General features: G+C 38.4%; 1 protein-coding gene across 6 annotated transcripts in view; it reads left to right on the top strand.

The window, feature by feature from the left end:
• LOC149568973 (Integrin-linked protein kinase family) overlaps positions 1-9,543 on the top strand; it is a 100,677-nt gene that overhangs the window by 46,635 nt on the left and 44,499 nt on the right. The gene's annotated exons all lie outside the window — the stretch shown is intronic.

Here is a 9,543-nt window from a genome sequence, read left to right as displayed (position 1 = left end):
ACTATCCGTAGCTGATGACGAGCTTTCTCAGATTCCATCCGGCAAGACAGCGGCCGAAATCTGGACACATCTAAAAGGTCTTCATGAGACTTCCGACAAGAGCAGAGCCTTCTTTCTGAAAAACACTCTGTTTTCTATTGTCATGGATGAGCGCACCTCGCTCCAGGCACACCTGAATCGGATTCAGGAAATCCGTGATCAGTTACTTGCCATTGGTCGCAAGATGGAGGAAGAGGATATTGTGGTAATCACTCTTCGGAGTTTACCAAAATCCTATGAGCATTTTATCGAGACTCTCAACATCACATCTACTGGTGTTGATCTAAAGTTCACTGATCTCTGCACCCTACTGCTTCAGCAAGATCGGTGGAAACAACAGTTTGGTAGCAGCTCCAGTTCCACCTCCACTGAGCAAGCCTTTGTTGCGAAATCCTTTCAGAAGGATAAGGGCAAGTTTCAGCAACCATCTCAGCAGAAGTCTTCTACTCCAGCATCTAATGGTACCAGAAAGAAGAACATTCAATGCAACTACTGCCACAAGTATGGTCACATGAAGGTTGAATGTCGAAAACGCTTAGCTGCCCAGTCTAAGCAATCAGGGTCGCAACCCAAAGTGAACAATGCAGAGCACACTGAGCAGGCAGAATCTGCCTTTTACGCCTTCATGGCTAAAAGACCCGCAGATCATGTGCAGTCATCTGCCTGGTACATTGATTCAGGTGCCTCTCGACATTACACTCACCGCAGAGACTGGTTTACTGACTACCAGCCTTATTCAGATTCTGTTATCTTTGGTGGTGGAGAAGAGTACACGGTTGTTGGTAAAGGCAACATTCAAATTCAGTCTGTTGGGAGGAAGCTCATATTCCTTGATGTGTACTACGTTCCAGGGATGGAACTAAATCTACTCTCGGTTAGTTAGTTGCTGCGACATTCTCCACACTTGGCAGTCACCTTCAGTTCACATCAGTGCACCATCACTGATCGGGCGACTAAGTCTACTGTTGCAGTTGGTCTTGAGGATCATGGTCTTTTCAGACTTACTGATTCTGGTGATTCTCAGGACTTAGCTATGGCTGCTTGGCGATCTTCCATCAGCACACTTTGGCATCAGCGATATGGGCACTTAAATGTGCATTATCTCTCACAACTTGCTCGGGATGAGCTTGTTCTTGGTTTGCCAGAGATTCAAACCCAACACCTTGGAGTTTGTGACGCATGTCAGGCTGGGAAGCAACATCGCACACCTTTCCCCAGTGGTGATTCTTGGTGAGCTTCTCAAGTACTTTAGCTTGTTCATGCTGGTATCTGTGGCCCTATGGCCACTCCTTCTGTTCTTGGGTACAGTTATTTTTTGTTGTTTGTAGATGATTTCAGTAGAGAAATGTGGGTGTATTTCCTTAAAAAGAAATCTGATGCATTTACTGTATTTCAGAAGTTTAAACCCTTAGTTGAAAAAGAGTCTAGGAAATCTATTATTACTCTTAGATCAGACAATGGGGGGGAATTTTGTTCTAATGTTTTCTCCAGCTTCTTGAATACACATGGCATCCAACGCCAGTTCACCACACCCCACACGCCACAACAGAACAGTGTAGTTGAACGTCGAAACAGGACAATCACCGAGATGGCTCGTTCCATGCTCGAACACAGACATGTTCCGAAGCATTTTTGGGCAGAAGCAGTTAACACTGCAGTTTATCTGTTGAACCGGTCACCCACAGTGGCGGTCAAAGGTAAAACTCCGGAAGAGGCCTGGTCAGGTCGCAAGCCCAGAATCAGTCACCTGAAGGTTTTTGGCTCTCTTGCTTTTGTTTGGATCCCTGATGCTTCACGCACTAAGTTGGATGCCAAGAGTCAGAAATTGATGCTTGCTGGATATAGCAGTCTTCACAAAGCCTACCGCCTTATTGATGTTGAGACATCTCGTCTCATATACAGCCGCGATGTAGTCTTTGATGAGCAGCGAGGACCATTCATGCCTGTTTCTCCTGTTCCTGATCCAACAGACCAGCCTATGCAGGTTCATGATTTGAGAGTTCGGCTTCCATTAGGTCCACCTGATGGGAGGGCTCCAGTAGCTCCTACAGCTCCAGTCCTGCCAGTGATACCTGTACAGACACCTCCGGCTTCTCCTGCAGGATTACCTCGTTTTGAAGATGCTTCACTTGAGTTTGATCTAGATTCTTCTAATGAGGATCCTGCTGATCAAGCATGTCCTAGTACTACTGTTGGTCATTCTCCTCTCCGGCCTAAGTGGTGGGCTAAGACACTTGCTGATCTTCATGATGATGAGCTTATTGATGGGAGAACTGCTCGGAAAAAAGAGCAAAACTACAGATTCTGTTAACTTTGCTCTTATGGCCAACATTCATAGTGTGTTTGAACCTCAAACATATTCCGAGGCTAAAGGAATTCCAGAGTGGGAATAGGCCATGCAATCTGAACACCAGAGCCTGCTGAAGAACAACACTTGGGTCCTTTCTGATCTTCCCCCAGGGAAGAAACCCATTACCTGCAAATGGGTCTACAAAATCAAATACAAATCAGATGGTACTTTGGATAAGTACAAAGCTCGTTTAGTGGCAAAGGGCTTTTCTTAGCGTCAGGGCATTGATTATGAGGAGACCTTTGCTCCTACTGCAAAGATGAGCACCATTAGATTAGTCCTAGCCATGGCATCACAGTTTGGCTGGAAGGTCCATTAGATGGACGTAAAGAGTGCTTTCCTGAATGGTGATCTCCATGAAGAGGTCTACATGATGCAGCCTCTTGGTTTCAAGGTTGTTGGTAAAGACCATCAGGTTCTCAGATTGGTAAAAGCTCTCTATGGTTTGAAGCAGGCCCCTCGGGCATGGTACGTCAAGATTGATACGTACCTCAGTGATCAAGGCTTCAAGAGGAGTTCTTCAGACTCAAATTTGTACATCAAGACTACTGACAGTGACATCATCCTTTTGGTTATCTATGTGGATGATCTGATCATCACTGGCAGTTCGACATCTTTGATTCAGGGAATCAAACAACACTTATGCCAGTCCTTTGATATGACTGACCTTGGGCTCATGCATTATTGCTTAGGTGTTGAAGTTTGGCAACAGTCTTCTGGTATATTCATCTCTCAGTCCAAATATGCCAGGGCCTTGTTAGACAAATTCCGAATGCAGGATTGTAAACCTGCATCTACACCTGTGGAGAAAGGTCTCAAGTTATCAGCCAAGTCTGATTCTCCTTCCGTTGATGATACTACGTATAGGCAACTGGTAGGCAGCCTCATCTACCTATCTGCTACTAGGCCTGGTATCAGCTTCACAGTCAGCTATATTTCACGCTTTATGACAGCTCCTAAGGCTAATCATTGGATGGCAGTAAAGCGTGTGCTTCGTTATGTGAAGGGCACTTCTGATTATGGACTTCTGTATTCTCGAAGTTCTAATCCTAAACTCAATGGGTTCACAGATTCAGATTGGGCAGGCTCTGTTGATGATAAAAAGTCAACATCTGGATATGTGTTCAGTTTGGGATCCGGTGTAGTCACATGGACCAGCAAGAAGCAGTAGGTAGTTTCTCTCTCTTCTACAGAGGCTGAATACAGAGGGACTGTTAAGGCAGGATGTGAAGCTGTCTGGCTTCGTCGGATGCTTGGGGATATGCAGATGTCACCAGCAGGACCGACTACTCTATTTGTTGATAACGAAGGCGTTATCAAGTTAGCACGGAATCCAGTCTTCCATGAACGAACCAAGCATGTGGATGTTCATTGTCATTACATACGACAGCTGGTTGAAGACGAGACTATAGATCTGCAGTATGTTCCTACCATAGATCAAACTACAGATATTCTCACCAAGCCTCTTGGTCCTGATAAGTTTGTCAAATTCCAAGGACAGCTTGGTGTGTTAGATAGTTTAACCATTAAGGGAGGGTATTACAATAATAGATAAGACGTCTATTGTTAGTTAATGGTTATCTTGTAAATATCTTTAGCTTTAGTTTGCTTTCGTTTTTTGCTTTCTCTGGAATAGAATGTTTCTATTCTTTACGATCGTTTCCTAAGGAAACATCGTCTCATTCTTTTGTATAAATTGACCTCTCGGTCTCTGTTAATAATAAGCAAGTATTTACCAATTACCTCGTAATATTGAGAACTCATAAGCCATATGTGAGATGCTACACTCCTTTCTCCAAATGGCTAACATGTCTAATTTTAATTGCTTGCAAATATTATCATCTTCATCTAAGACTAAGGACATTATAGTTTGCACACAGGCCCTTACATTGTTTGGATGATGTCTCCTAGTTTCAGTTAATAAACATAGGTAGAATCAATTTATCACTTTTGATATCCAACATCAAGATAAATGGTCTGGCTCTTGCCTTAATATTAAAAAATCTTAGCCATCTTACCAAAAGTAAGGGGTTTCATATTATGTAACCCATGTAGGCTCTTTAGAATCAGCTGTGGAACCTTCTTTAGCATGACATCATTATAGGTTGCTATAGGAGTTGGTATTCTTATACTGTGAGAAGGAGCAACTGCAAGGCTCGCCTATTCATAAGGATCTTCCATGAACATGTTCTGGACCAAAGCGAGCATTGAGGGCTGCAAAGTCCAATTCAAAAGCCTCTAATCTGACTGATCTATTTTTGACACGAGTCTATTTCTCACAAATTAAAGAGAACACGATCAGGAAATTTAATGGACTCAAATTGTAATTCAATTACATAGAGTCAATGCCCTATTTCCTTTCCTTTCTGCAAGTCCCTTAGCTGTTCACGATTAAATGTGTCATGAAATTCTTCTGAGAGAAAAACTACTTTTCTGATATGCCATTGTCTTTTTTTTAATGATGCACATGTTCACAGGTTGTAAGATACTACCACTGTCACTAGCCACCTTAAATTTGTTCCAATTCTTATGCCTTAATATGAAATTAGATCCTGCTGTAACATACGACCTCAGATCTGACCCAAATTATTTTATAAGAATCTTATACCACTGTAAGATGCCACTATAGTAGGCTATCCTATTCTGTACTAAAGTATTATCCTTATACTTTGGATAATTTGTCAAAAAGTTTGCATGCATAAAGCATAAGGCATTTTCTTACAATTCTAAATATCTCTTTCAATGTGTTGCAATGTATCAATTCAGTTGATAATCATAATAACAATCAAACTTTTCACAGAAGATTTGATAGAAAAGATTTCTGACCTTTCAATGTTTGTAATAGTGTAAAGATTACTAGAGTAAAATCTCTCTAATTTTGTTTCTCTCTTCTATAGATTTACTTCTATTTCTAATGATCACTCTTCTTCTATGTTTCCATATTTTGTCTATGTTCACTATGGAAACTTTCTCTTTCTCTCTTCAAAATGTTACTATTTCTCTCTTTGTTCGTTATAGAAACATTCTTGTGTATACTTGTATATATAGACCACTTATGATCTCTGTTTAATAACACATTCATTATTTTACCATAATATCGTATCAAAGCTATTTAAAAAAAATAAAAAATTTCATTACTGAAATTTGCTGAGTTATTTTTTGAACTAGGTTTTGAAAATCTTTAACTTCTTGAAATATTTAGACTCTTAAGATTTTTGAAAATCTTTCCTTGGGTTGGTTCATTTTTTTCTTTCTTCTTCTTGTAGGAATTCGTTTTTCCTCAATCCCGAGTAGGGTTTCCTAGCAGCATTTTTTTGGAAGGGAATCTGCTCTATATTTGACATGTTTTTTCTTTTTTGCGTGAGTGTTTTTCTAGGTTTTTTTGCAAATCTGTGGCTTTGTGAGCATCTTTTTTATACATCAGCTGCCATTTTTGTTATTGTCCAGGATTTTTTAAACTGATTGACAACAAAGGCCTGCAATTTCCACCATTTTTACAGTCACATCTGTCTTTTTTTGGTTTTTTCAAAAATGGCTAGGGTTTTTTTCAAAATTCCTTTTACATGTTTTATAATTTTTTTGTAGATCTCAATTGGGTCGGTGTTTTTTTTTCTTTTGGGTGCATTGTTTTCTGTGCCTCGATTTTTGAACTAGTGAATACAAAATCTAAATTCAGATTATTTTTGCATTTTCGAGCTCTCTTTTGGGTGTCCTTTAATTTTTTTTGGGTCTTCTGCCAATCTATCTCAAAGTTTACGCCTTTTTAGATATTCATATTTAAAAAAAAAATGTGTCATGGCACCTCCCACCAATCTTCTCTTAGAAGGCAGTCAATGATTCAACAAAAATAGCTAAAACACCGGGAAGTAGAGAATGATGACGATCTTCGAGTACTGCCACCTCGAGGTGCTTGTTTTGGGTCTCGAGAAACTTATCCTACCACAACCGATGCTACTCAAGAGAAGTTTGACGAGCGTAATTATGAAGCAACTATGCTTATTAAGCTTTCAGTTATTGATGATTGGCTGCGTCAAGTGCTGCTGGCAAGATAGCTGTAGAGATCTGGAAAACACTGAAGGATCTCTAGGAGAATCAGATAAAAATAGAGCCTTCTTTCTGAAGAATCAACTATTCTCTATTATTATGGATTAGTACACGTCCTTACAGAAACATCTTCTAAAGATTAAGGACATCATAGATCAGCTTGAGGCCAAGGACTGTACAATGGAGGAAGAGGGTATGGTGGTCTACCACCATCCTATGAGCACTTTATTGAGACGCTCAACATTACTGCAGCTAATGTTGACCTCAAATTCTAGATTTGTGCATCAAATTTCTACAACAGGACCTAGTTTGGCAACAATGCTACTTCATCCTCCTCTGAACAAGCATGTTCAGCCCAATCCTTTCAAGGATAAATGCCCATCTTAATCATCTGCTCAGTCTTCGAATAGCTCCAAGAAGAAGCAAATCTGGTGCAACTATTGCCACAAATTTGGTTATGTGATCCAAGCATGCAGGACTCACATTGCTTTTGACCAATGGAAGTAGGGAGGGTCTCAACCACAGGCCAATATTGCAGAACATGTATAGCTCATTAATCAGCCCAAGTCTTCCTTTTATGCCTTTTGAGGATTCTCTTGCAAATTTTTTGTTTTGAAGTTAGATTGACCATGAAGGGAGGGTATTAGAGTAAAGTCTCTCTCTCTTCCGTAGATTTACTTCTATTTCTAATGGTCAGTCTTCTATGTTTCCATATTCTCTCTCTGTTCATTATGGGAACCTTCTCTCTCTCTTTATAATGTTCCTATTTCTCTCTCTTTGTTCGTTATAGAAACATTCTTGTGTATACTTGTATATATAGATCATTTATGATCTCTGTTTAATAACACATTCATTATTCTACCATAATAAAGAATGTATGGCACAAGAAAGAAGTATCATACATTCTTCTATTAATTCTGAAGTTGTACGTAGCTCTCCTCAAATTCCTATTCTAGACCAGACACCAGGAATTTTTGATTGCACAGATTCTGCTGAGATGAAATACAGAGCAGGTTCAGGGTCCCAGAGAATACTCGGAAACAACACAGAGCAGCTCTAATGTGTCAGATAATACTCAGAAACAACTCAACTCTTCTAGATACACATTGGAGTTATAGAAACTTCAATCTCAACATCTCTTCCTGGCTGTAGATGAAATGAATACTTCCAATGTCTGCACTAACCAAACAAGAGACTCATGGCGTCATAGTTCCTGCCATTAGCGTAATGTTCATAGAATTAAGATGAAGTAGAGAAATGTAGAGCTAAGAAATTATTATTGCATTTCATTTATGCCTTTGCCTATTAGAAAAGTTGTCAATTTGTATGTAATAAACACAGAACTTGAAGTCATAATATGAAACAAGAGACACTTAAGTTTTAAGACAAAGTGCGGGTAGAGAATAGTACGACAAAGTGTTTGATTACAATTTTTTTAATGGTGTGAGCATTATTTTGCAATTCCTAGTAATTGCTTCAAATATAACATTTTATAACATTTCATTTGAGGAAAACAGCAGTAGAGAAACATTGGGCAGAACTAGTTTTCAGCATTCTTCTGATATATGCTTTTTACAACATTGTGCAGGCATAGTTTTCAGTGATGAGTTTTCATGTGGGTTTGACACTCAAAAAATAAATAGAGATCTGTAACAGATTAAGAATTTGGATGCAACCAACATTGCAATTAAAAAATAACTTTGGAAATTTTTAATGGAATTGTCATTAGTTTGAGTTTATCACAATTCCAGCTTCAGTTCAAGCAGTTCTTCTTGGGTAGTGATCAAACAAATTTTCCAACAACCATTTGATCATTAATGAAACAAGTACAACTTCCTTGGAGCATAGCATACCATTTTGGAATGATGCTACTATTATGGAAGTTGTATGAATATGCTCTGTATGTTGCTGAATAAAAATGGTCACCTTGCTTAGCAGGCTAACTTTGGACATCTCAACAGCTGCCTTGCACAATGGAACTGTCTTAGGAAGTGGCAAATTTGTTTTGCTCAGTAGAAGCGTTGGCTTTAGCAGCAAGGATATTCATTTGCACAATAAAGGAACCAACTTGTGTGGCAACAAATATACCTTCCATAACAATGAGACACAGCATACAAGAAAATAAATTCCTCTTGCAGAAAAAATACATTAATAAACGTTTCATGACTACAACAGTTTGAAAGGTTAAACAAACACATATATATCAACTGTCACAAAGATCTTGAACAAACTAGTATTGAATTACAAGTTTATTCTACCTTTGCCTACTGAAAAAGAAATAAATGATTATGCATGATGGCATATATCAACAGTCTTATGTGGGTGGATTGATTTGAATGGTAAAAAAGGAGCCCTCTATATTGAAATAATGGAGGAGGTTAACAACATGATTTGCATCATGACTGACTAAGTGAAATTCTATTAATTCCACTTTTTGTAGTCCAATATATAATTAGTAATGGAAGCCTTTATTAAAACAGTAAACATTGGCAGATTAGTTAACATCATCAATTTTCTTTTAAAATAATGCCATTATCTTGTCAAAGAATAGGAATGCAAAGTTATTTGCAGCAGGTTCGTTGGTATCATTTACTGTTGTGCTGATGTCAACAATTCTTTATGTTCTTACTTCGTTCAAATTTGTTGTCCTTACTGATCATTCTTTAAAGAAGACAGAAGAGACTTAGGTTGAGCGATGATTAATGATGTCTCATCCTTGTGTTCATATGCACTTAAATTTTAACCAAGGCATTTAATATATGACGTGCAAAAAATCTCTATGGTAAAGCTGTAACAATAACTGTTATAATGGGCAATATTGGTCAAGAGATAGAATGCTGGGTTTTATACTTGAAAAGGGAGAAATTTCATTTTAAATGTAATAATGAGGTCATAAACAATTAATAATCACATCAGGCATTCACTTCATTGATCTTAGTGTTACCTTAAATAGTCTCATTCGTGAATTTTTGTTTCTGATGATCTTTTTCATTCTCAACTTTGCGACGAAAACCTGTATATTTATGCATTTTGAGGCCCACATCATAAATAACTATTTTTTGAATAAAATTTCTGATCAATGTTTTTTGTATGATACACTGTGATTTTTG

The sequence above is a fragment of the Cupressus sempervirens genome, chromosome 3 (assembly GCF_028749045.1).
Source record: "Cupressus sempervirens isolate cs-2001-9-10 chromosome 3, ASM2874904v1, whole genome shotgun sequence".
NCBI classification, from domain to species: Eukaryota; Viridiplantae; Streptophyta; class Pinopsida; order Cupressales; family Cupressaceae; genus Cupressus; species Cupressus sempervirens.
This window is presented reverse-complemented; position numbering and strand designations above follow the sequence as displayed.